General features: G+C 44.8%; 1 protein-coding gene across 2 annotated transcripts in view; it reads right to left on the bottom strand.

Annotated features, from left to right (window-relative positions):
• KCTD6 (potassium channel tetramerization domain containing 6) overlaps nucleotides 1–26,791 on the bottom strand; it is a 69,148-nt gene that overhangs the window by 13,313 nt on the left and 29,044 nt on the right. The gene's annotated exons all lie outside the window — the stretch shown is intronic.

The raw sequence follows: 26,791 nt of genomic DNA, 5'->3' as shown, positions 1-26,791 counted from the left end.
CTCACCTCCTACTTGTCAGGAAAACCTTTCCCCTTCAGTGGGAGCCCCCTAGAACCCTCCTCTGCCCTCTTTTGGAATGACCTGCATTGCACTGTCCTCCCCTCATGAGATGGCTGGGGGATTCCACCTCCTGTCCAGGTGATCCCCTCCCTGGGTTCTAGTCCATTCCTTCTCCCGCCCTTTAGCCTGTCCAGGCTCAGATCTTCCATCCCTCCCTCTCTCCAGTCCCCATCTCCCACGCCCATCAGCAGATAAACAGCCTCAGGTCTCTGTCCCTGACTCAAGAATTTTCAGACTTCTCTTTCGACACAGTGTCCCCCTCCCTCTCTTCCTTTGCTGTGTCCCCCCACTTCCCCTAAGACCCCAACCCGTAACATTCAATCTGGCCTCAGGGCCCACCTCTCCATCTAAATGGGTCACCAGAATCCTCCTTGATACTAAATCTGAAAGAACCTCCTCCGACCTGCATGGCTCAGGCCTCTCCACAGCAAGGCTTCTGCAGTGACGTCTGCCAGGGGACAGCCCCTTCCCTTGGCTTCTAGGATGCGTGTTCTCCTCCTTCTTCCGTAGCTCCTCCTCTTAGACTTACAAAGATGCTCCTCTTGCTTTACCCCGACACTTAAGCTCAAGTTCCTGTTCAACACCATCCCCTCCTCTCCATGTACCCCTCTCCATGGAATGGCTCAGCCACCTCCATGGATTCCTTTACTGTGTCTGAGCCAAAGGCTTCCAAATCCCTGTCTCCGGCCCAGCCCTGTGTCCTGAATCCAGAGCTATAGATCTTGTCTGTTCTATAGCCCCAGTTCTGTACAAGGTACTGTGCTAGGTGCTTTTACCCACTGTATCAGTTACCTTTTGCCACATAACAAATAATCCCAAAAGGTAGGGACTTAAAACGGCTTCCAAGTGCTTTCCCCTCTGTTTCTGTGGGTCAGGAACTTGGAAGCAGCTCAGGGTCCCGCAGGAGCTTGCCATCTAATTGGCGGCAGGGGCTGCAGTCGTCCGAAGCCTGGAGACTTCCCTTCCAAGCTCACTCACGTGGCGTTCAGCACAAGGCATTCATTCCTTGTCATGAGAGTCTCTCCTGACAACATGGCAGCTGACGTCCCCCAGAGCAAGTGACCCAAGAGAGAGCAAGATAGAAGCCACAATGTCTTTTATAACCCAGCCTCAAAAGCGACACACATATGATTATGGTCCCACAGATCAACCCTACTACAGTGTGGGAGGGCACAACAAGGCATGAACCAGGAGGCTGCCACCACACCCTCACGATAGCTCTGAGGGCAGAATACCCCCACCTCCCACGGGATACGTGAGAAGGCAAAGGCACAGAGATGTGAAGTTATTGATCCAGGCCACGTGACTAAGTGTGGCAGGAGAGACTGGAACATGGTTCTGCCGGCTCCCTGCAGTTTCCTCCTCCTCACAGCCCATCGAACCAGGGTCTACCGCCAGCCTCCTCACCCTCAGCATGTGCAAACCTGAACTCTCCTCACCACCCCCAAACCTCCCAAGTCCCCAGCTCAGCTCGGCAAATGGCGCCTCCGTCCTCCCATCTGCCCAGACCAGAAGCTTTGAGTCATGCCTGCTCCTCCCTCCCCCTCACTTCCCAGTGCCAGAGAACCCAGCCCTGCCAAGTCTTCCCCCTCAGTGCAGCCTGGATCCATTTCTCCTTCTCCCTCTTCATCTCCACCACCAAGCCAGCAATGTGTCCATCTCGGACCTCTGCAGTAGCCCCCTCCTGGTGTCCCCCGTTCCCTCCGCCCTGACCCTACACTGCCCATCCGTCGTCCTCTCTCCAGCATGAGTCAGCTCTAAGAGCACGAAGCTGTGTGTCACCCTGCCTGCTTTATACTCCTTCAGTGGCACCCATTGCCTTCAGGGTCCAGTTGAAACTCCCTGCAGTGTGGTCTGGTCCCTGCCCACTGGTCCTTCCTCCTCCCCTCTCCTCTCTCTCTGGGCCCAGCCTCTCTGGCCACATTTTAGGTCCTGGGACCCACCGCTCATTTTCTCACTTCAGGCCTTTCCATTATGCGGTTCCCTTGACCTAGATCTCTCTTTCCCCACCCCTTAGCATACCTGTCTCCTCATCCTTCAGCATATTGTCACCTCCTCAGGGAGGTCTTCCCTGACCTCCCACGGAGGCTGAGTTCCCCCAGCTATAACTTCCACAGTGCCTGTCCTTCCCTCTCTCCACCTCGCTGCTTCTCAGCTGGACTGTGAGCTTCCTGAGGGCAGAGGCTGTGTCCCATTAGCTCATAACTGCACCCTAGAACTTCACCTGGTACCCGGCACTTAGCAGGTACTCAACAGCTATGTGACGGTTTGGTGCATACTCTGCACTGCCTCCCGCCCTCTTGCACTCCATACTCCAGCATGTGGACAATGTTCGTTTCCTTAGATGAATTACGGGATCTCTGACCTCCAGATGTTCACTCATGCTGTTCCCTCTCAGGCATGCCCTTCCCTTTCTTCCCCCAATTCACTCAGCTAACTCCAGTTTATTCATCAGCAACTTGGTTTGCCAGATTTAGCAAATGAAAATACAGGATGCTCTGTTAAATTTGAATTTCAGATAAACAGCGAATATTTTTTTTCATATAAGTATGTCCCAAATATTGCAGTAGATACAAGCATCCAGTATTTTACCTGGCCACCCTATCAGGAACCAGCACCACTCCCCTCTCCCTTGAGAGGTCTCCCTGGCCTTCACCTCTACTTTAGGTCTGCTCGCCCCCTAAGCCAGAGGTCCCAAACCAGCCCCCTGCTGGCTCCTGCTGAGCACATAAACACTCCCTCTGTTTTGAAATAGTCCGTACCAACTGGACTGTGATCTCCTGACACAGAGAACTTTGTCTCAGACTCCATTCAGAATCTCTCTTCACCTGGGACAATCTTGGCCCTCAGGAGATGGTCAGTCAGGTTTAGAGAGAAGAGAAATGAAAAAGCAATGAAGACAAAAAAGTAAACGAGAAAGGAAAAGGAACTACGAAATGTAACACAGCCCAAGGAGCAAGAGCAGGCTGAAGCTCTTGACTGATTGTGTGCAATGTGGAGTTCCCCTCCCCACCTCCTTCCATGCCTTGCCTTGCCTTTGTCAAGTAGAGCCCCTCTTCCCCCAGTTCCAGCCTCAGGGAGCTTTCAGATTATTCTGGAGCAGGAATGCACAAAGAAACCAGTCTGGGTCCCTTTAGAAGGTTTTCCAAAACAACCTCTCGAGCTTTAAAATGGGAGGCCCTAGGCAGGCGCAGTGGCTCACACCTGTAATCCCAGTACTTTGGGAGGCCAAAGCAGAAGGATGGATCACTTAAGCCCATGAGTTCGAGACCAGCCTGAGCAACATAATGAGACCCCCCCCCCCCCCGCCCACCGCCATCCCTACAAAAAAATACAAAAATTAGCAGGGCATGGTGATGTGCGTCTATAGTCCCAGCTACTTAGGAGGACGAGGTGGGAGAATTGCTTGAGGTGGCTGATGCTGCAGTAAGCTGCGATTGCGCCAGTGCATTCCAGCCTGGGAAACAGAGCAAGACCCCATCTCAAAAAATAAAATAACCAATTCATTAATTAAAATAAAATGGGAGGCCCTGTGAGGGAGCAAGGTGGGAGTTCATGCTTCAGCCCCAGATGGAGGAGAGCTGTGAGGGTGCACTGGGCAGGGAGGCACCCCTGAAGTGGGGGGCTGCTCAACTGCTATCAGAGTCCAAGCAGGTCACCCGAGGGCCAAACCCGCACTCAGCCCACACATGGCCATTCAAATTACCTGCCACAAGCTCTGCCATGCTGGGGGTGGTCCCTAGGGACTGCAGGAGGTGAGGAACCCTAAAGCAGTGAGTTGCATCGATTATCTGAACCCTCATCTCTGCTGATCTCCTTCCAACTACCCGTTGTGGCATATTCTGAGCAGTCGAGGAACTGGCCAGTGGGGAAATGCACTCCACTCTGCCTCTCTTGGTGGTGGGCTCTGTCTCTTCTGTGTATGGGTGTGTGTATGGGTGTGTGTGTCCCTTTCTTTTCCTTTGGTCCTTTTGCCACCAGTTTCACCAGCTGTGGTTTTCTTAGGACTTGTAAATGGCCTTCTTTCATTTTATACTCACTGGGCGCATCAACTCAGAAATAACTTCCTAAACAGTCCCCTTGCACTCTCTGTCCCTGGGAACTGGCCCCGGTCCCTCTCCACACTTTCCTCAGCTTCCAGGCCACCCTCTGGCACAAGCAACCCTTGCAGCCAGCAGTTTCCAATGCCTCCTCCACATCCAGCCATTAAGACGCTTTGGCAAGTTTGATGAGAGTGTTTTTCCTTTTTTTAATAAGGTTTCTAATTGCCTGTTATTTCCAACCTTCTCTTTAATCAGCTTCCAAAACTCTGCTGGGAGCTACAGAACCAGGGAAAGGAATCTGGTTCTCACCAGTGTCAGGAGAGAGGCCCTGTCATTGTCCTTGGATGTCACCATCCTCTTCACCATTATGACTCTGTAATTATAGACAACGGATCTTAAATTAGCCCAGGAATCAGAAGCTCTGGCTCCTGTCTTCAGCCCCAGGAGTGTCTCAGCGTGCCACCTCTGAAAAGTTAACTGGCTTTGAGACCCCTTTTATGTCAAGTGGGAATAAAGCCGCCTAGCCATAGCATCACCGGCTGGTGTGAAAAAGGCTCGTAAAACAACTCCAGATTCTGAAGTCTCACTCTTTCAACTCCGTGCCCCCAAACACTTGTCTGTAACACATTTCAGGCCTTGGTTTGTCCTCCCCCTCTGTTCCTAGTCCAAGCCATTTCCTCTGCATGTGTTTAGTTGTTTAGCAAGAGTGTAATCACTTGCAAAGCCTTGCTTCTCCCTTTTCTGTCCAGTCCCTCCCAGGCTGGGTCTCTCTGGGTCCTAGGGCCTCTCTTTCCCCACTTTTTCCTACCTGGATGCCCACCCTCAACTTCAACCCAATGAGGGGGCACCGACCCACTGTCCCCGCCCCACCTCAAATATATTGCCTTGTCAAGGAGTTCTGCATGACTGTCTGAAATATGGTTATGACAGGGATCAGGACATGCTCCCCCAAAATATGGCAACCTGGTATACTGGATATTTTTAAGCTGAAAGAATTTGAGATGCAGGAAGGACTCTCTGACTTTCCCCTGAAACTAGTCATAAGCCCTTATTTAGTTCCTTATGAAGTCCTCCACATCACACAAAACTTATATTACATAAATGTGTAAGTTTTTCTCTTGTTAATCTGTCTTTTGCTACAGAAGGAAAAAGGTATTTTTTCCTCCATATAGTTACCTTTATAGAGCTCCTATGTTTTATACAACATGCAATAATGATATTTGTAAAGTTGCCATAATACTGGATCTGTGAATGTTATAGGAGCTTCTGAAATGTAAAGTATGATTACAAGGCAAGAACACTATTTTAACCCTAGTAAAATGTCCCTAGGGTTTTGGGGCGATACAGGGTTTGGAGGGCTCAACACCTCAATGGCTAACAGTGGATCCATTGTCATCTCAGCAAAAAAAAAAAAAAAAAAAAAAGAAGAGAGATAGACAGAGCATCATGTTGAGCAGTAACTATAGCAACTGCATGAAGAGCCATGTTTTGGGATTCAGAATTGCCTTACACATGTCACTTATTTCCTGTTACTGACGTCAGGTCCCAAGATGACTGGGTGGGACCCCAGCTTGCTCTCTGGCTCTGTCACTTACCAGCAACCAGGGCTCAGACCCACTCAAAAGCCTCTCAGCCTCAGTTTCCTCAACTGTAAAATGGAATAAACAACTCCTATGCAGGGTTGTTACGACACTAAAATGAAACAATTAAAGTATGAAAAATTCTGATAATGCAGTGCCTGGCATGAAGTCGGCACACAATAAATTGGTAGCTCTTATTGTAATAACTAATTGCCGTACTGCTGATTTGAAGAGATAAATTTAGAAGTGAAACCCTGGCAGGCAGCAGGAGAACTGGGCTGAGAGATAGGGGACTTTTTGAGACTGATGATTTGATTGTTCCAATAAGACCTCTTAAAACATCCATTTATTTTGGTTGCAAGTTGAGATATTGTCCACCTTGATAATTGCTATGAATAATTAAGGAACAATGACTTCCATTGACGTTCTTATAGCACTTGTGTGATTAATTAAATATGTCTTTTTATAATCCTTTCTGAATTAAGACACACAAAACCTAAACTCCTAACATTGTAAAACTAAAGTGGCAGAGTGATGTAATTATACACAGTAATAAACAGGAAAGTAATAACTTTAAATATCATTAAATACTTAAGTAATAACGAGGAAGAAACAGCATCCCCATTTTGACTGAATTTTTTTTTTTTTCGGTATAATTTTGTTACTGGGGTATAACGTCCATATAGAAATATGCACAGAGCAAAAACAGCTCAATGAATTTTCACAAAGTAAACATACCCTTGTAACCAACATGCAGATAAAGACAAAGAACAGCACCAGTACTCCAGGAGCCCCTCATATCCTGTCTTGGCTAATCTTTCCATTACTTTCTTTATTTTGTTTTCTTTTCTCCTCTTCCTCCTTCTTCCCCTTTGAGATATAATTTGCAAGCCATACAATGTATTCATTGTAAATATAGTTTGATGATTTCTTCTAAATTTATGCAATTGTGCAACCATCACCACCATTCACTTATTTGTTTGTTTGTTTTTTGAGATGGAGTTTCGCTCTTGTTGCCCAGGCTGGAGTGCAATGTCATGTTCTCGGCTCGCTGTAACCTCTGATTCCTGGGTTCAAGGGATTCTCCTGCCTCAGCCTCCTGAGTAGCTGGAATTACAGGCACCCACAACCATGCCTTGATAATTTTTGTATTTTTAGTAGAGACAGGGCTTCACCATGTTGGCCAGGCTGGTCTCGAACTCATGACCTCAGGTGATCCACCCGCCTCGGCCTCCTAAAGTGCTGGGATGACAGGCATGACCCAACATGACTGACCACTATCCAGTTTTAGAATTCTTCCTTTGCTCCAAAAACTTCTCTTGTTCAAAGTCAGTCCCTTTTGATGGTCAATCCTTACTCCCATCCTCAGCCCCAGACAACCATTGATCTGCTTTCTGTCCCTAGAGTTTAGAGCTTTGCCTTTACCAAAATTTTTAAATAAGTGGAAGCATACAACAGGAGACAAACAATAATAGTCTTTTGTGTTATAACTGGTTTTTGTTTTTGTTTTGAGACGGAATTTCGCTCTGTCACCCAGGCTGGAGTGCAGTGGCACAATCTCGGCTCACTGCAACTTCCACCTCGGGGGTTCAAGCGATTCTTCTGCATCAGCCTCCCGAGTAGCTGGGAGTACAGGCGCATGCCACCATGACTGGCTAATTTTTCTATTTTTAGTAGAGACGGGGTTTAACCATATTGGCCAGGCTAGTCTTGAATTCCTGACCTCGTGATCTGCCTGCCTCGGCCATAACTGGCTTTTTAACCATAAAACATATAAATATGAACATTGCCAGATTAGAGTTTTCCAAAGGTGGCACATGAAACAACTTTAGTTCCTCAACAAAATACTAGCAAACAGAATTCAACAACACATTAAAAAGATTATTCACCATAATCAAAGGGGATTCACCCCAGGGATGCAAGGATGGTTCAGCATATGCAAATCAATAAACATGATACATACATCATCAGAATCAAGGAGAAAAACCATATTAGCATTTCCATAGATGCTGAAAAAAACAGACAAAAGTCAATATTCCTTCATGGTAAAAACCCTCAACAAATTGGGTATAGAAGGAACATACCTTAACGCAATAAAGGGCATATATGACAAGGCTACAGCTGAACAGGGAAAAATTAAAAGCCTTTCCACTAAGATTTGGAAAAAGACAAGGATGCCCACTTTCGCCACTTTTATTCAACATAGTACTAGAAGGTAGAGAAATACGTCAAGGACATTCAAATTGAAAAGGAAAAAGTCAAATAATCCTTGTTTGCAAATAACATGATCTTATATTTACAAAAGCCTAAAGACTCCATGAAAAAAACCCTTAGAACTGATCGATGAATTTAGTAAAGTTGCAGAATACAAAATCAACATGCAAAAATCAGTAATGCTTCTATATGCTAACAGTGATCAATCTAAAAAGAAATCAAGAAAGCAATTTTATTTATAATAGCTACAAAAAAATAAAATACCTAGGAGTAAATTTAACCAAAGAAACAGGGCCAGGCATGGCAGCTCATGCCTATAGTCACAGCACTTTAGGAGGCCAAGGTGGGCATATTGCTTGTGTTCAGGAGTTTGAGACCAGCCTGAGCAACATGGTGAAACTCTATCTCTACAAAAAGTACAAAAAATTAGCTAGGCATGGTGGCATGCACCTGAAGTCCCAGCTACTTGGGAGGCTGAGATAGGAGGATCACCTGTGCCCAGGAGGTTGAGGTTGCAGTGAGTCATGATCACACCACTGCACTCCAGCCTGGGCGCTGGAATGAAACCCTGTCTCAAAAGAAAAAGGAAGATCTGTACAAAGAAAACTATAAAACAGTGATGAAAGAAATTTAAGAGGACACAAACAATGGAAAGATATCCCATGTTCATGGATTGGAAAAATTAATATTATTAAAATGTTTATACTACCCAAAGTGATCTACAGATTCAATGCAATGTCTATCAAAATAATGACATTCTTCATAGAATTAGAAAAAAGAATCCTGGCTGGGCACAGTGGCTCAAGCCTATAATCCCAACACTTTGGGAGGCCGAGGTGAGAGGATCACTTGAGTTCAGGAGTTCAAGACCAGCCTGACCAACATGGAAAAACCCTGTCTCTACTAAAAATACAAAATTAGCCAGGTGTGGTGGCACATGCCTGTAATCCCAGCTGCTCAGGAGGCTGAGGCAGGAGAATTGCTTGAACCTGGGAGGCAGAGGTTGCAGTGAGCTGAGATCGTGCCATTGCACTTCAGCCAGGGCAACAAGAACAAAACTCTGTCTCAAAAAAAAAAAAAAAAAAAGAAAGAAAGAAAGAAAAAAGAATCCTAAAAGAATGTGGAACCACAAAATACCCCACATAGCTAAAGCAATCATAAGCAAAAAGAACAAAGTTGGAAGCATCACACTACTTGATTTCAAATTATACTACAAAGCTATAGTAACCAAAACAGCATTCCACTGGCATAAAAACAGACACATAGACCAATGGAACAAAATCAAGAACCCAGAAATAAATCCATGCATTTACAGTCAATTGATTTCCACAAAGGCACCAAGAACATATATTGGGGAAAGGGCTGTCTATAATAAATGGTGCTGCAAAAACTGGATATCCGTATGCAGAAAAATAAAACTAGATCCCCATCTTTCACCATACACAAAAATCAACTCAAAATGGATTAAAGACTTAAATGTAAGGCCTACAACTCTGAAACTACTAGAAGGAAACATTGGGGAAACACTACAGGACAGTGGTCTGAACAAAGATTTTTTGAGTAAGACCTCAAAAGCACAGGCAACAAAAGCAAAAAATTAACAAAGTGAAGAGACAACCTTCAGAATGGGAGAAAATATTTGCAAAATATTTGGATATTTGACCCTCAAAAGCCTCATGTTGAAATTGACCCCAGTGTTGGAGGCGGAGCCTAATTGGAAGGTCCACTTCCAATGGGTTATAGGGGCAGATCCCTGATGAATGGCTTGGTGTTGACCTCACAGTAAGGAGTGTGTGCTCTGTTAGCTCCTGTGGGAGCTGATTGTTTAGAAAGAGCCTGGCACCTGCCTCCCTTCTCTCTTACTTCCTCTCTCTGGCAATGCCAGCTCCCTTTTGCCTTCTGCCATGGGTAGAAGCAGCCTGAAGACCTCACCAGAAACATGCTGGTGCCACACTTCTTGTATAGCCTGCAGAACCACGAGCCAAAGAAACCTCTTTTCTTTATAAACAACCCAGCTTCAGGTATTCCTTTATAGGAACACTACACAGACTGAGACACTGTATTAGTTCATTTTCACGCTGCTGATAAAGACATACCCGAAACTGGGAACAAAAAAGGTTTAGTTGGACTTACAGTTCCACACGGCTGGGGAGGCCTCAGGATCATGGCAGGAGGTGAAAAGTTCTTCTTACACGGCAGCGGCAAGAGAAAATGAGGAAGAAGCAAAGGCAGACACCCCTTATAAACCCATCAGATCTTGTGAGACTTATCCACAATCACAAGAATAGCATGGGACCCAGGAGGAGGTAATCATTACCTCCTGTCCCCAGGTAATGATTACCTCCTCCTGGGTCCCTCCCACAACTTGTGAGAATTCTGGAGATACAATCCAAGTTGATATTTGGGTGGGGACACAGCCAAACCATATCACCATCCAACAAGGGATTAATAACCAGAATATATAGGGAACTCAAACAACTCAATAGCAAAACAAACAAACAAATAATCCAGTAAAAATGGGCAAAATATATGAATAGACTTTTCTCAAAAGAAGACATACAAATGGCCAATAGGCACATGAGAAAATGCTCAACATCACTAATCATCAGGGATATGCAAATTAAAATCACAATAAAATATGACCTCACCCCAATTAAAATGTCTGTTATCAAAAAAACAAAAAAATAACAAATGCTGGCAAGGATGTGGGAAAGGGGGAACAGTTGTATACTGTTGGTGGGAAAGTAAATTAGTACAGCCACTGTGGAGAACAGTATGGAAGTTCCTCAAAAAACTAAAAATAGAACTACCATATGATCTAGCAATCACACTGCAGTGTATACCCAAAAGAAAGGAAATCAGTATGTCAGAGATATCTGCACTCCTATGTTTATTGCAGCACTATTTACAACAGCCAAGATATGGAATCAACCTGTGTGTCCATCAATGGATGAATGGATAAAGAAAATATGGTATACATACACAATGAAATATTCTTCAGCTATAAAGAAGAATGAAATCCTGTCATTTGCAGCATCATGGATGGAACTGGAGGAGGTCATTATGTTCATATAAGCCAGGCACAGAAAGACAAATACCACATATTCTTATTCATATGTGGGAGCTAAAAATGTGGATCTCATGGAGGTGGAGAGTAGAATGGTGGTTACCAGAGGCTGGGAAGGTAGAGGGGATGAAGAGACGTTGATTAATGGTTACAAAAATACAGTTAGATGGAAGGAATACATTCTAGTATTTGATAGTGCAGTAGGGAAATTATAATTAACAATAATTTATTGGCTGGGTACAGTGGCTCATGCCTGTAATCCCAGCACTTTGGGACGCCAAGGTGGGTGGATCACCTGAGGTCAGGAGTTCAAGACCAGCCTGACCAACATGGAGAAACCCCATCTCTACTAAAAATACAAAAATTAGCCACCGTTGTGGCACATGCCCGTAATTACAGCTACTCAGGAGGCTGAGGCAGGAGAATCACTTGAACCCGGGAGGCGGAGGTTGCAGTGAGCCGAGATCGTGCCATTGCACTCTAGCCTGGGCAACAAGAGCAAAAAAAAAAAAAAAAAAAAAAAAAACTCTGTATCAAGAAACTGTATTTACAGGCCAGGCGCAGTGGCTCACGTCTGTAATCCCAGTACTTTGGGAGGCCAAGGCTGGCGGATCACCTGAGGTCGGGAGTTCAAGACCAGCCTGACCAACATTGAGAAACCCCATCTCTACTAAAAATACAAAATTAGCTGGGCATGGTGGCACATGCCTGTAATCTCAGCTACTCGGGAGGCTGAGACAGGAGAATCGCTTGAACCCAGGAGGTGGAGGTTGCAGTGAGCCGAGATGGTGCCATTGCACTCCAGCCTGGGCAACAAGAGCAAAAACTCTGTCTCAAAAAAAAAAAAAAAAACACACACACACAATAATTTATTGTGTATCTCAAAATAGCTGGAAGAGAAGAATTACAATGTTTCCAACACAAGGAAAAGTTAAGTACTTGAGGTGATGGATATCCCAATTACCCTAATTTGATCATTCCACATTGTATACATGTACCAAAATATCATATGTAGCCCCAGAATATATACAACCATTACATATCATGTTTAAGAAAGAAAGAATTGGCCAGGTGTGGTGGCTCATGCCTGTAATCCCAGCACTTTGGGAGGCTGAGACAGACAGATCACCTGAGGTCGGGAGTTTGAGACCACCCTGACCAACATGGAGAAACCCCCTCTCTACTAAAAATACAAAAAAAAATATCTGGGCATGGTGGTACATGCCTGTAATCCCAGCCACTCAGGAGTCTGAGGCAGGAGAATAGCTTGAACCAGGGAGGCGGAGGTTGCGGTGAGCCGAGATCGTGCCATTGCACTCCAGCCTGGGCAACAAGAGCAAAAAAAAAAAAAAAAAAAAAAGAAAGGAAGAATTTTGTGTGTATAGATAACCATTTGCTATCTTAATTGTGTATTTTTAATTAGATACATGAAAATAACTAGCACATCATGCCAATGATGTCACAAATACTATTGCTTAGATCTGGACTAAGTTTAAAAATTAATCAATTTAAAGAAACATTAGGCCCAGCGCGATAGCTCACGCCTGTAATCCCAGCACTTTGGGAGGCTCAGGCGGATGGATCACGAGGTCAGGAGTTCAAGACCAGCCTAGTCAAGATGGTGAAATCCTGTCACTACTAAAAGTACAAAAGTTAGCCAGGCATGGTGGCAGGCGCCTGTAATCCCAGCTGCTTGAGAGGCTGAGGCAGGAGAACCGCTTGAACCCGGGAGGTGGAGGTTGCAGTGAGCCGAGATTGCACCACTGCATTCCAGCCTGGGTGACAGAGCGAGACTCCGTCACAAAAACCAAACCAAAACAAACAAACAAAAAAGAAACATTAATAATAACACAAGATAACATAGATAACAAAAAAAAATAAAGATATGTGCAAAGGATTGAAGCCAGTAAAATAGTAGCTTAGATTAATAGAGAGAAATAGTTTCTGTGAGCCCTGAAATTCTGCATATCCATCAATATTTAGCCTTTAAAAAATAATAACAAGAGCCGGGCGCAGTGGCTCACACCTGTAATCCCAGCACTTTGAGAGGCTGAAGCGGGTGAATCACTTGAGGTCAGGAGTTCGAGATCAGCCTGGCCAACAAGGTAAAACCTCGTCTCTACTAAAAATACAAAAATTAGCTGGGTGTGGTGGCACATCCCTCTAATCCCAGCTACTTGGGAGGCTGAGGCAGGAGAATCGCTTGAACCCAGGAGGCGGAGGTTGCAGTGAGCCGAGATCGTACCACAGCACTCCAGCCTGGGTGACACAGCGAGACTACTTCTCAAAAAAAAAGAAAAAAAATTATGTTCATGGCCATTGAGGTGTTTTATTCATCATTTCAACACTTTTTTTAATTGTGTGCCTTCTATGTGCTAGATGCTAGATAAATGTTCATTTAGAGATACTACTCAAACTGCTTTTTGTATTTACATTTAAAATATCCTTAAAAGGAATTCGATGATTCAGATTAAGTCAGAAAATGTCTATGGAGGTTTAGGAGCATAAGAAGGTGCTGTGCTGTCCCTTCCCTACTCCCATGCAATGAAGGGGGTGCAGGGGTGTGCAGGATAGAGCCCTGACCCTCAGAGAGCTCACGATGAGGTTGGAGAGAAAACATAGCAATAAAATGAGAAATGGCAGCAAAACAGGAAAGATCAATCCCCAGGAGATGCAGTGACACACAGTAGTGCATGGTTACATGTTTGCAGACAGCAGCTGCCACAAAGGCTTTGGGCTGACAAGAAGATTCAGAATTCAGGACGGGGAGTGAAAGTGTGTATGGATGATGAGGGATTTGGCTCAAGGAAGGGTAGAATTTAGACAGGCAAAGAAGAAAGCGATGGTTCCAGCAAAATCAGAAGCAGAACAGAGAAAAGCATATGCTAGGGTCAATGAGCTGACCTATGGACTAGTGCAGAGTTGAAAAGGGTGAAGAGTTGGCCACAGGTCAGAAGGGCTGATTCCAATGTTGACTACCCACAAACAACTATGACCAGGACTCATGAAAAACAAGAGATGTAGTCAGAATGTTTAGGCTGCCTCAATCAATCATTTGTGGAATCTCTACAGGATAGATAGGTGGCTTGGTGGGTGAGTGGATGTATGGATGGATGGATAGATGGATGGTTGGATAGATGGATGGATGAATGGATGGATGAAGGAATGCAGGAAGGGAGATTGTGCATATGTAGCCCACATCCATCCCTGCCTGTGTATGTAAGACCTAAAATTAAAGTTCAATATTATGTGCTGTCTTGACATCTGGTAAAATGAAAGGGCCTCAAATGGCCTAACAAACAAGTCCTCTTCCCCACTATGTTCCTGTAGATATGGTCCCCTGGCCAAATAACCTTCCTTATTTAAGGGACAAGGCACAGTTCCTGCTTATCACTGAGTAGGAGGTTTCACTTCCTGCCAGCCCACAGAATTATTCCAAAAGCCAATCACTTCCTCCTGTAGGGACTAAAGAGCACTTCACCCTCTTAAAACTACAAAGCCTGCCTCCCAGAGCCCCTGATTGTTTACTCTGTTCCTGGGTGCAACCTCCATATGGTCCTGTGTCCCCCTCCCCTGGGCTGTGAGTATATGTGATGAGTAAGCTGTCTCAATCTCACCTGGCCAGTGTAGTGTTCGGTCACCCCCATAACCCTAGCTAGGAATCCCTCCCTCACTAATGGGATGAAGAGGAAGCAATCAAAATAATCCTCTCCATTTTTCTTTGGTGATAGAACCTGGATTTTGTTCAAGGGGCCATCCCCCACAACATGACTTAGAAAATGGTCGCTTCAACCCTAGCTCAGAGATAAATCCTAATTGGTTTTATTCCCTCTTAGTGGTACCATCAGACTCTAGCACGTGACCCAGTTCTGCCCATTAAAACCCGAGGATATATCTGATGGGAGGTTTCTGGGAAGGAATTCCTGACTCCTGAGAAGGGGACACTGAAATAAAGGCCCCTGTTCTATCTCTGTATGTTGCTATGTCTAAACACCATGTGTTCACCTGCAGCTCCAGTTACCCTGTGGCCATGAGCATATGCAGCCTACTCTAGAGGAAACTGGAAAACAGATGGAAAAACCTGGGTCAGGCTGGGAGCAGTGGCTCACACCTGTAATCCCAGCGCTTTGGGAGGGTGAGGCGGGAGGGTCTCAGGCCCAGGAGTTCAAGACTGAGTCTTAACTGCCACCATTGAGCCAGTGAATCAACCTTCACACCTTTGAATAATGTCTTTTCTTACTGTTTATGCCAGTTCGGGTCAGTATTTTCTCTTCCTTGCAACTGCAAACATCTTACTGATACATCAGCTTTTAGCTGTATTGGTAAACATGAATTCCTAAATCCATCCAAAGGGATGGCATTCTTAAAGAGTTTTCAGAAGGACCTTAAGTTTAAAGTTCAAATTGACGATGAAGTTGATTTAATTATCAGAGAAAGGAATTAGCCATTGAGTGCCTACTGCCTACATTCACAATATCCCTAAAGTTGGTTGCATTATTGCCCCTGTTTTATGGAGGAGGAAACAGAAGCTCAGGGAGGTATGTGACCAGCTCAGGTCACTTGAACAGCAAGCATCAGAGCTGGAGTTTAAAACCCAGGTCTATCTGTCTTGTCAGACCCCTGCAGGGGGTTTCACCCTGAGTGGATTAGACTGGGAACTAACTGGGAAGGCAAAATGAAGGAAGAGTTGAAGGAATATCAATAGGCAATTTTTTTTTAAGCAAAACTAGAAGGACTTCTTCTATTTTTTAGAGAAAACAACGCTACCAGCAACCTCTCACTTTTTCTGGCACATCTAAACCAGACCCAAAAGTATGTGAAAATGCAAAATCACGTGTCAGATGTACAATCCATCAGTCACCAAGTATTTATGGAGCTCATAGCATGAGCCTGGCAGCCACGGTAGCTGCTGGGCGCTGTGTTTTCTAGTCCCACTGAGAGAGGGGCCAGACTATAGTACAAACTCCAGGACAAGATGAGAATAATCATAAAAATGTAGTTTAAAGATCCCCTCGCAGGCAGGGTGCGGTGCCTCCCGTCTGTAATCCCAGCACTTTGGGAGGTTCAGGTGGCAGATCACTTGAGGTCAGGAGTTTGAGACCAGCCTGGCCAACATGGTGAAATCCCATCTCTAGTAAAAATACAAAAACTAGCTGGGCATGGTGGCGCATGCCTGTAGACCCAGCTACTTGGGAGGCTGAGGCAGGAGAATTGCTTGAACCTGGGAGGCAGAGGTTGCAGTGAGCTGAGATCCCGCCACTGCACTCTAGCCAGCCTGGGTGACAGAGTAAGACTCTGCCTCAAAAAAAAAAAAAAAAAAAAAATCCTCTCTCAGGATTATAGGTTCAGCATTTTTTAAGTATCTAAGATACAGCTGAGCACTGATTATAAATAAGTTGTTGGACTCTAGAGTCAGGAAAACTGGTATTAAAACCTCTTCCACCACTGCAGTATGACCTTGAGCAAGCTTCTTATATCACTGGGCCTTAGTTTTCTGATCTGTGAAATGGAAATAATAATAGTACTCAGTCCAAAAGGCTACTGTGCCAGGTCCAGTTTGTATCTAACAGATGTTAGAAAATATTGCTTTTTATCCGTTTATTATTCCTTTTGAAAAAGTAGATGTCTGTAATCTCCCACCTGGAAATACAGAGCTGGCTGTGGGCCTGGATCATGCTATAGGGTGTTAATCCACATGGTTGGGTCTTCTTGTATTTTCCTTTCTCTCTTTCTCCCAATTCAGAAGGGAGCTGACTCTGGGAATACCGTCCAGAGTCTGGAAGCCTGTGGAGGGTACAACCAGCCATTACGGTAACTTCAGAAAGGGCCCCAGGATGGCAGGAAAGCAGCAGAGGACCCTGAAGCAAAAGGGGCCACTTAGCAAGACCAACAGATCCCTTGACCAACTATGTGGACCAATGACCCAGAGCCAGATTCATTTCCCTCCCTAATCATGGCCTTACTTCAGCCCCCAGGACGGTGGGCAACTCAATGAATACGTGTTGCTGGGGAAGTGGGTATGTGCCCGGCAAAGACCATGGTTAGAGGTTTTATACCAGTCTGGCACAGCAAAGACCTGAACCCAGAGTCAAGTTCTAGAAAAGAAAGCTTTATTTTTTGTCTACCTGAGTTGTGGCCCGAAATTCCTACCAGCCATAGCTGGTGTGAAGAATTTCCAGTTGCTTGTTCCAAGGAGACCACAGTGGATACAAAGGTCCGCAAATCTCAACCAAGAGCAGGAAAGAAGGTAAACCTACAGGCGAGACCACAGGCCCATCATCAGGAGGAGGGCGCGCAGACAGTGACTGGCCAGAGGACTTTGGTGTGGGCTTGGGCACCAACGAGGAAGCAAATGAGGGAATGAAGGAACAAATAAACTCACCTGGCAGAAAACTGCCACTGTTCACAGTCTTTCACACCCAATTCTTATTAAATCCAGAGATTTGGGTTTGCAGCTAGGGTTTAGCAATTAAAACTGTTATGTTGCAACACCTTTCCGGTTTGAAGTGGTAAAGGCATAAGGCCTGCGAATTTGTGGATTTGATTTGACACCACAGCCTTCTGTGCAAACATCTGACTCACTCTACACACACCCAGTGGGGAAGAAGCCAGCTCAGGTTTCATTCTTAACCCCCAAACCCTGCTGTGAATGTCAGTTCTTTCCCAGAAGCAAACTGAACAAAGCAAATCTCTTTAAATCAGTGCTGACAACCTAAACCCAAGTTTATGAAGGTTCAGGCCACAGAGGAGGCCCTGTGCTCCAGGGTTGCACTGTGAGGGGTGAGGGGCTCTGACTCAAATGAGCCGGAACCTAGGCTTCACTATTTTCATCACCTTAACATTTACATTCCGACAGCCTGGGGAAATGGATCTTTGAGATGACAGAACATTAACCTTTGCTATAGCAAAGTCTGGGCCGTCTCCAAGTGCCTAACAAAAAAATGGTACTCCTTATCTTCATTCTAGCCTCCAGTCTGTTGGAAAGGTCAAAACAGGGGAGGGGCATGGACAGCAGCGAAGTCTCAGGAAATCTTAGTGCTCACAGGGCCTGTAGCTATCCTCCAAGTCCACCCTGGCATTTTCTGCACGAGTAAACTCAGGCTTAGGAGAGGTTAGGGAACCTCTGCAATGTCCCAGCGCTGGGTGGTCCATGAGCTGCGGCTGAGATCCATGCTACCTGCTCTGGTCTTTTCATTCACTGTAATGAACACGTGCTGGTTACTACCAAGGAACTTCTGTCTGTGGTTGTATGGGTCATGGTGGACAGTGCAGGCCCAACCTCCCCTATGGAAGTCGAGGAGGCCCCAGATCCCCTCTCCTCACCTCCCGAGAGCAGAGATGTGATCCACACCCTGCCATCAGGACACTCCACCTGCAATGTCTGTGGGAGATCAGAATACAACCCCCTAAATACGCCTCTTTGTTATAAGCACTGTTGAGCTGAAGGCAATTGAGAAGATGCAGATGCAGGAAAGCTCTCTGCCCTTCCTCTACTTGCCTAAAAGCAGGACATAGATTACGAAGACAAAAGGTATTCTGTACCCCCTTCTACCAAAGAGGACAAAGCTTGGGGCTGGGCGTGGTAGCTCACGCCAGTAATCCTAGCACTTTGGGAGGCCGAGGCGGGTGGATCACCTGAGGTCAGGATTTCAAGACCAGCCTGGCCAACATGGTGAAACCCTGTCTCAACAAAAAATAAAAAAATTAGCTGGGCATGGTGGCAGACACCTGTAATCCCAGCTACTTGGGAGGCTGAGACAGGAGGATCACTTGAGGCAGAAGTTGCAGTGAGCTGAGATCGTGCCACTGCACTCCAACCTGGGCAACAGAGCGAGACTCCGTCCCAAAAAAAAAGGAGGACAAAGGTTAACCACTGAAGACAACTTGAGACCTTCATGGGCCCCTGGAGATGACGCCAGAGGAATCGACATGAACAAGCTTCACTCACTGGCCTTTATCTGCCAATTACTTGCCTTCCCACAAGTTACTGCCCCTGGAGACTCAAGTTCTTTTCCCATCTTGTCACTTCTCTAAACATTCACTGTTCTTTGTTGGAGATGCTATATAAGCTGGAATTCCTGGAGAACGACTCATTCCCTGGGTATCCCTCATGTATATATGTTGCTGGAAAAGAGGGTCCTGATCCAGACCCCAAGAACAGGTTCTTGGATCTAACGCAGAAAAGAATTCAAGGCAGGCCGGGCGTGGTGGCTCACGCCCGTAATCCCAGCACTTTGGGATGCCAAGGTGGGCGGATCACCTGAGGTCGGGAGTTCGAGACAGCCTGACCAACATGGAGAAACCCCGTCTCTACTAAAAATACAAAATTAGCCAGGCGTGGTTGCACATGCCTGTAATCCCAGCTACTCGGGAGGCTGAGGCAGGAGAATCGCTTGAACCTGGGGGGCAGAGGTTGCGGTGAGCCAAGATCGCACCATTGCACTCCAGCCTGGGCAACAAGAGCGAAACTCCATCTCAAAAAAAAAAAAAAAAAAAAAAAAATTTCAAGGAGAGCCACAGACCACAGTGAAAGAAGCAAGTTTATTGGAAATCACCCTGTTACAGAGTAAAGTAGAGCATCCTCAGAAAGCAGGAGGAGGAACATGCCATCCTTGGTTAGCATCTCTACTTATAAGAAACTATAAGGAGCTATAATTAAACTTGAAATGTGCAGATGTGCTCGCTAAAGGTAGTGGCTATTAGTATTGTCAATGACCATTAATCCTTCAATCGAAGCCTGCTCATTATCATTATCTTTAAGTACATTTGCTCCGTGCTTAGGACATCTGGACATTCTGCAGGCTTAGTGGGAGCTGCTCTGTAGGGCCATAAATATTCTGTAATTATAATTGGTGGTCAGCTTAGAGTGTGGCTACTTTCAGGTCCTAAATATTAACCTTTTTAGTGTCTTATGAGTGCCCAGTTACTCACTTCAAGAGGGAGTCATTCTGGTCATGTGTTATTAAACCAGAGGCCTGGTAAGCAGGGGTTCCTCTAACATATATAAAATACATACATTAATAAACTCCTGTTTGCTTTGCTTTTCTCTTGTTAATCTGTCTTTTGTTACAGGGGTCTTTTCCAACTAAGAACTTAGGAAAGTTGAGGAAAAATTTTTTTTTCCCAACATGCCCAAACTGCCCATGACTGCCACGTTGGTCCTGCCCCAGGAACAGACTACTGTGACCAGAGCCACGTATTCTTTCTTTTTTTTTTTTTTTTTTTGAGACGGAGTTTGGCTCTTGTTGCCCAGGCTGGAGTGCAGTGATGCAATCTCAGCTCATTGCAACCTCTGTCTCCTGGGTTCAAGCAAGTCTCCTGTCTCAGCCTCCTGAGTAGCTGGGATTATAGGCATGCACCACCATGCCTGGCTAATTTTGTATTTTTAGTAGAGATAGGGTTTCACCATGTTTGTCAGGCTGGTCTCAAACTTCTGACCTCAGATGATCCACCTGCCTCGGCCTCCCGAAGTGCTAGGGTTACAGGGGTGAGCCACCACGCCCGGCCCCAGAGCCAGGTATTCTAATGATAAATTTGCCAGGTGACCAGTTCACCTGTTGACTAATTTGCATAATGAACAGTTTGCCTTGAATTCAGACCTCTTTTGAGAGTTTTTGCATTTATTCAGCTGCCCTATTCTTTTTTATTTTTTTTAGTCACATTTTAGGCATTTTTAACAATTTAAAAAATTAACTTCCTCTAAGGGGCTTTTCCCCTGCTAAATCTCATATTTCTGATTATTTATGAAATGTATATTCTAAGCAATGAAATTGCTATTTATTGTGTGGGAGTCTTGATAATATATCAACCTTCAAACAAACTGTAAGATACTTTTTTGTAAGTTTACATAAAGACTCTTCAAAGTTGTATGTTTACAGCAAGAGACCCTTACCGAGTCTGATGTTCAAGATATTAAATTCAGAAAATTATCCTAGATTTTAAACATTAAATGAGTGCTCTTGGTGAGCAACTGAGCTGACTTTCATGGTGGCATGAGACACCAGCACAGCTCTTAGCAGCTAACCATAATTAATGTCTGATAATGAATAAGAATATACTAGGCCAAGTGTGTGATACTTGGTTCATATTCTATTTCAGTCCATAAATAAGTATTGTGTGTGACTATATTTATAATAAAAGCAGGCCAGACGCAGTGGTTCACGCCTATAATCCCAGCATTTTGGGAGGACAAAGCAGGCGGATCACTTGAGGTCAGGAGTTCGAGACCAGCCTGGCCAACATGGTGAAACCCCGTCTCTACTAAAAATACAAAAATTAGCTGGTCATGGCGGCACACGCCTATAGTCCTACCTACTCAGGAGGCTGAAGCAGGATGATCACTTGAACCCAGGAGGCGGAGGTTGCAGTGAGCCGAGATCCTGCCATTGCACCCCAGCCTGGGTGACAGAGTGAGACTCAATCTCAACAAAAAATATATATATAATAAAAATTAAAACAACTAACATTTTTTAAAGGCTGGCCACGTGCTGAAGACTGGGCTGAGCTGTGTACTCCTGTTTTCTCTTTTTGTGGTGCTTCCTGAGAGCAGGGCCTTATCTTTCCTCCCCAGCATATTCTCAGCTGGCTCATAGTAGATGCTCTATAACTATTTTCAGAATAACTGAGTGACCTTGTTGGCTGGTACTGTTGTTATCTATCACCTCAAGTGTGTAAGTGAGGAAATTCAGGTTTAGGAGTTGTTACTTGCCCAAGAACAAGAGAAAGGGCAGCATGACCCTGGAGCCTGCATTCCTAACGCAGGTGAGTGTGACCTCACCCTTGTGCTCTAACAAGTAAAGCCCTAGAGGGAGGCAGGGGAGGATGATAGATGGATTAAAACATTATTTTAATGTGAGGCTCAGAGTTGGGGGACTGAGGGTGGGTGTGTAGGTACAGCGATCCATCCGTGGGATGGTTCTGAAATGGCTCTCTGTGAACCCTAAATGCCTTTATTATTGGGAATGTGGGAGTAGAACATTCCAGAATGAGCCAAGGCTTTCTAGGGAGGCTTGGGACAGAGAACAAGCTAGGGACAGAGGCCAAGAGTACAACAGGTGGCCTGTTCAACATGTTGTAGCTTTCCAACAAAAGGTTAGCCTTGACCTCTCTTTTTTGCTTCATCTGACACATACAAATTATTTTATTTTATTTTATTTTATTTTATTTATTTATTTATTTTTGAGACAGAATCTCACTCTGTCTCCCAGGCTGGGGTGCAGTGGTGCAATCTTAATTCACTCCAACCTCTGCCTCCCAGGTTCAAGCAATTATCGTGCCTCAGCCACCCAAATAGCTGGGATTACTGGTGTGGGCCACCACACCCTACTAATTTTCTTTTTCTCTTTTTTTTTTTTTTGAGACAAAATCTTGCTCTGTTGCCCAGGCTGGAGTGCAATGGCGCGATCTCTGCTCACTGCAACCTCTGCCTCCCCAGTTCAAGCGATTCTCCTGCCTCAGCCTCCCAAGTAGCTGGGATTACAGGCGCGAGCCACCATGCCCGGCTAATTTTTTGTGTTTTAGTAGAGATGGGGTTTCAGCATGTTGGCCAGGCTGGTCTTGAGTTCCGGGCCTCACATGATCCGCCCACCCCGGCCTCCCAAAGTGTGTGAGCCACTGCACCTGGCTAGTTCTGCATCTTTATTGTGGTGGTTGCCCAATTCCATACGTGCCACAAAATAGCACAGGACTATCCACACACTGTACCAATATCAATTGCCTTGTTTTGATATTGTGCTATAGTTACCTGAGCTGCAACCATTGGAGAAACTAGGTGAAGGGCACACAGGACCTCTTTGTACTCTCTTGGTAACTTCCTGTGAATCTATAATTATTTCAAAATAGAAAGGTTTTTTTAGCTGGGCTCAGTGGCTTACACCTGTAATCCCAGCACTTTGGGAGGCCAAGGCGGGTGGATCACGAGGTCAAGAGATCGAGACCATCCTGACCAACATAGTGAAACCCTGTCTCTACAAAAATACAAAAATTAGCTGGGCATGGTGGTGCGCACCTGTAATCCTAGCTACTCTGGAGGCTGACGCAAGAGAATCGCTTGAACCGGGTTGTGGAGGTTTCAGTGAGCCAAGATCACACCACTGCACTCCAGCCTGGTGACAGAGCGAGACTCTGTCTCAAAAAAAAAGAAAGTTTTTTTTTAAAATTGTGGTTCAAGCATCACCTGGTTTCTCCGATTTCCCTTTATAAACATTTGCAGAGATTCTGGTGAAGTGCAAAGATGGATATGCCTTTCATATACAGAAAGTTCCCATATTCTTTTGACAGCTTTATAATATTCTATTTCATGACTGTGCCAGGTATTTTTAAATTCAGACCCTAACCCATGAACATTTAGGTTATTCCCATTTTTTGCTGTTATAAATATTATCATAAATAGTTGACATGAATCATCTTATCACTCATTGTTTTTGTGACTGTGTTTGCAGATTCCTGAAATCAAAACTGATTTTCTTAACAGCTATGCTATGTTGTCATATTTATCTGTGTTTTAAGCCAATATATACATTTTTTCAAAGAGCCTCAAAATTCCTAAAATAGATATTTATATCTACATTCTAAATGGCAAAAGAATGAGAGAAAGAAAGAAAGAGAAAGAGAGAGGGAGGGTGAGGCACGGTAGCTCATGCCTATAATTCAAGCACTCTGGGAGGCCAAGGCAGGCATATCACTTGAACACAGGAGTTTCAGACCAGCCTGGGCAACATAGGGAGACCTCGTCTGTACAAAAAATACAAACGTTAGCCAGGCATGGTGGCATGCCCCAGTAGTCCCAGCTACTTAGGAGGCTGAGGCAGGAGGCTTGTTTGAGCCTGGGAAGTGGAGGTTGCAGTGAGCCAACATCATACCACTGCATTCCAGCCTGGGTGACAGATTGAGACCCTGTCTCAAAAAATACATATAAAACAAAAAAATTTTAAATAATTAAATGGCAAAAATAGTCTTGCTATGGTTTGGCTGTGTGCCCACACAAATCTCATTTTGAATTGCAGTTCCCATAATCCCCACACGTCATGGGAAGGACCAGGTGGAGATAATTGAATCAGAGGCAGTTACCCTCTTGCTGTTCTCATGATAGTGAGTGAGTTCTCACGAGATCTGATGGTTTTATAAGGGGCTTCCCCCTTTGCTCAGCATTCACTTCTTTCACCTGCCACCGTGATTATAAGTTTCCTGAGGCCTCTCTAACCACGTGGAATTGTGAATTACTTAAATCTCTTTTCCTTATAAATTACCCAGTCTCAGGTATGTCTTCATGGCAGCATGAAAACAGAATAATAGTCTGCTTCAAGTTACTGTACATGTTCAACATTAATAAAATAACATTTCTGGCTGGGCACAGTGGCTCACGCCTGTAATCCCAGCATTTTGGGAGGCCAAGGCAGGTGGATCGCTTGAGCCCAGGAGACCAGCCTGGGCAACATGGCAAGACCCTTGTATCTACAAAAAAAATAATAATAATAGAAAAAATTAGCCAGGAGTTGTGGCACGTGCCTGTGGTCCCAGCTACTTGGGAGGCTGAAGTGGGAGGATCACTTGAGCCCAGGAGGTGGAGGTTGCAGTGAGCCAAAATTGTGCCAATGCATTCCAGCCTGGGGGGGAGAGAGTGAGACCCTATCTTAAAATAAATTTAAAAAATCAAATAACATTTCTGTGTGGTTAATTTAAACTAGTCATTTATCTATTGGCATTGATTTAATTACTTTTAAAAAGGAATATACACACTATTATAATATAGTTCCTTTTCACACAGACCCAGAGATAATGTGGTGAAATCTTGCCTCCCTAAATATAAGAACAAAACATAAGACTGGTATAATCGTTCAGAGAGACATTAACACCAATGCTATAAGTCAGTTCTAATGTATTTAATAAAACGGCTTTCCTTTAGTCAAAAAAAAATTTTTAATCTAGTCAAGTAATCAGCATCGAAATGTTTGGGGCACTGAGAAGTGTCTCTTTTGTGCCTGGAAATAGGTGTTTTCTTCATCCTCTGGAAGTTTACAGTACAGTGTGTGGGCGAAGCTTTCTGGACAACCTGTCCCTCTGTCAGCTTTTTGCCTCTGCAAAGCCAAAATGTGGGTTCTGTGTCTGAGTATTGCAACCCACAAGAAACGTGGCTAAGGCCAGAAAACATAAGTGTGAATACATTTGGAAGGCTGCGCATCTCATGAGTCACATGGGAGCAGCCCCGACCGTGGTTTGTGCACCTTCTGCCCTAGCAGCTGCCAGTCAAGCGAAGAGGCGACCTCTAGGGGTGAGCCTGGGCAACAAAATAGTCACCTTCCCCTGGGAAAGCGAATGTGGGGATCCACCTTTAGGAATTCCCTTTTCTAAAAAGCTACGCCTCTAAAGCTTTCAAAAATGAAATTCTATCAATAAGGTACCAGAAGTAACCAAATGGACCCATGTGCGTGCTTGCGTGTGTACGCATGCGTGCATGCCCATATAAACTGAGTATCAATAGGAGCAGGAAACTAGTATCCGTGCTGGCCTCCTGGGAGGGGAACCGCATAAAGGAGATGGGGACAGCGGGGAAACTCACTTTCCCCTCCCCTCAACTTTTATTATGAAAAACTTTCAAACAGAAAAGTTGAGAGAATAGTGCAATAAATTCCCGCATACTCAGCACCTAGATTTCACGTGGTTAGCATGTTTGTATTTGCTTTATCTCTATATTCGTTTGTCTGACTTCTCTTAGACTCACCTTTCACAGTAAAGTCTTTGGACCCTTTCAACTGTATACCGTGTGTATGTCATCTATCCAAATAAGTTTATTAGTAATTAATAGTAACCACCTCTGAGAGGCGTTGTGAGGGAGGGTTAAATTAAATGAGGAGAAGGGCATAAAATATCTGGCGCAGCGCCAAACACATTGCTCAAGAAATGCTGTGGTCGCTCTCAGATTTCCCTTCATTCACTCTTAGGTCCCACAGTAAACTCAGCACCTTTGATTTCATCTGAGTCTTTTCCCAAGCCAGCCCTCTTTCCCCTTTTCCACCCCTCTCTCAACTTCTCTATGGCTCCTGGCAGGCACAGAGTAAAAGGGATCATCACACCCTGCAGGAAAGCGGCAGGGCCTCCAGACAACACTTACAGGCAGACCACTGGGCTGGAGGAGGCCTAGGTGGCCATGACTCTTAACCCTTCCCTGGCTGCTCCTAGAAAATGGCTTCATGCCTACAAATAGCCACCCTTTCTCATGGCCTATCTTGTAATAGGTTTGGCAATTTTCTGATGTCAGAAATACATAAGTACAAAATATTAAAATAATATAAAATAAGGCCGGGCACAGTGACTCACGCCTGTAATCCTAGAACTTTGGGAGGCCGAGGCGGGTGGATCACGAGGTCAGGAGTTCAAGACCAGCCTGGCCAAGATGGTGAAACCCCATCTCTACTAAAAATACAAAAATTAGCCGGGCACGGTGGCAGATGCCTATAACCCCAGCTACTCGGGAGGCTGAGGCAGGAGAATAACTTGAACCTGGGCGGCACAGGTTTGACAGAGTGAGACTCTGTCTCAAAATAAATAAATAAATAAATAATATATTATATATATAAAATATAAAATGTAAGTATGTGGTAAAAACCAAGAAGAGATGCTAACTGTATCTCTAAATATATCATATAATATGTATGTGCAGTATAATATACATATATTAATATACTACACTACACATAATATGTGTTAACATGTATATGTTTCATCACATAATATAACATAAATATACAATATAATTCAATATGTGGTAAAAATTAAAAAAAAAAAAGTAGAGATTCGGCCAGACATGGTGGCTCACATCTGTAATCCCA

Source organism: Pan paniscus, chromosome 2 (genome assembly GCF_029289425.2).
Source record: "Pan paniscus chromosome 2, NHGRI_mPanPan1-v2.0_pri, whole genome shotgun sequence".
NCBI classification, from domain to species: domain Eukaryota; kingdom Metazoa; phylum Chordata; class Mammalia; order Primates; family Hominidae; genus Pan; species Pan paniscus.
This window is presented reverse-complemented; position numbering and strand designations above follow the sequence as displayed.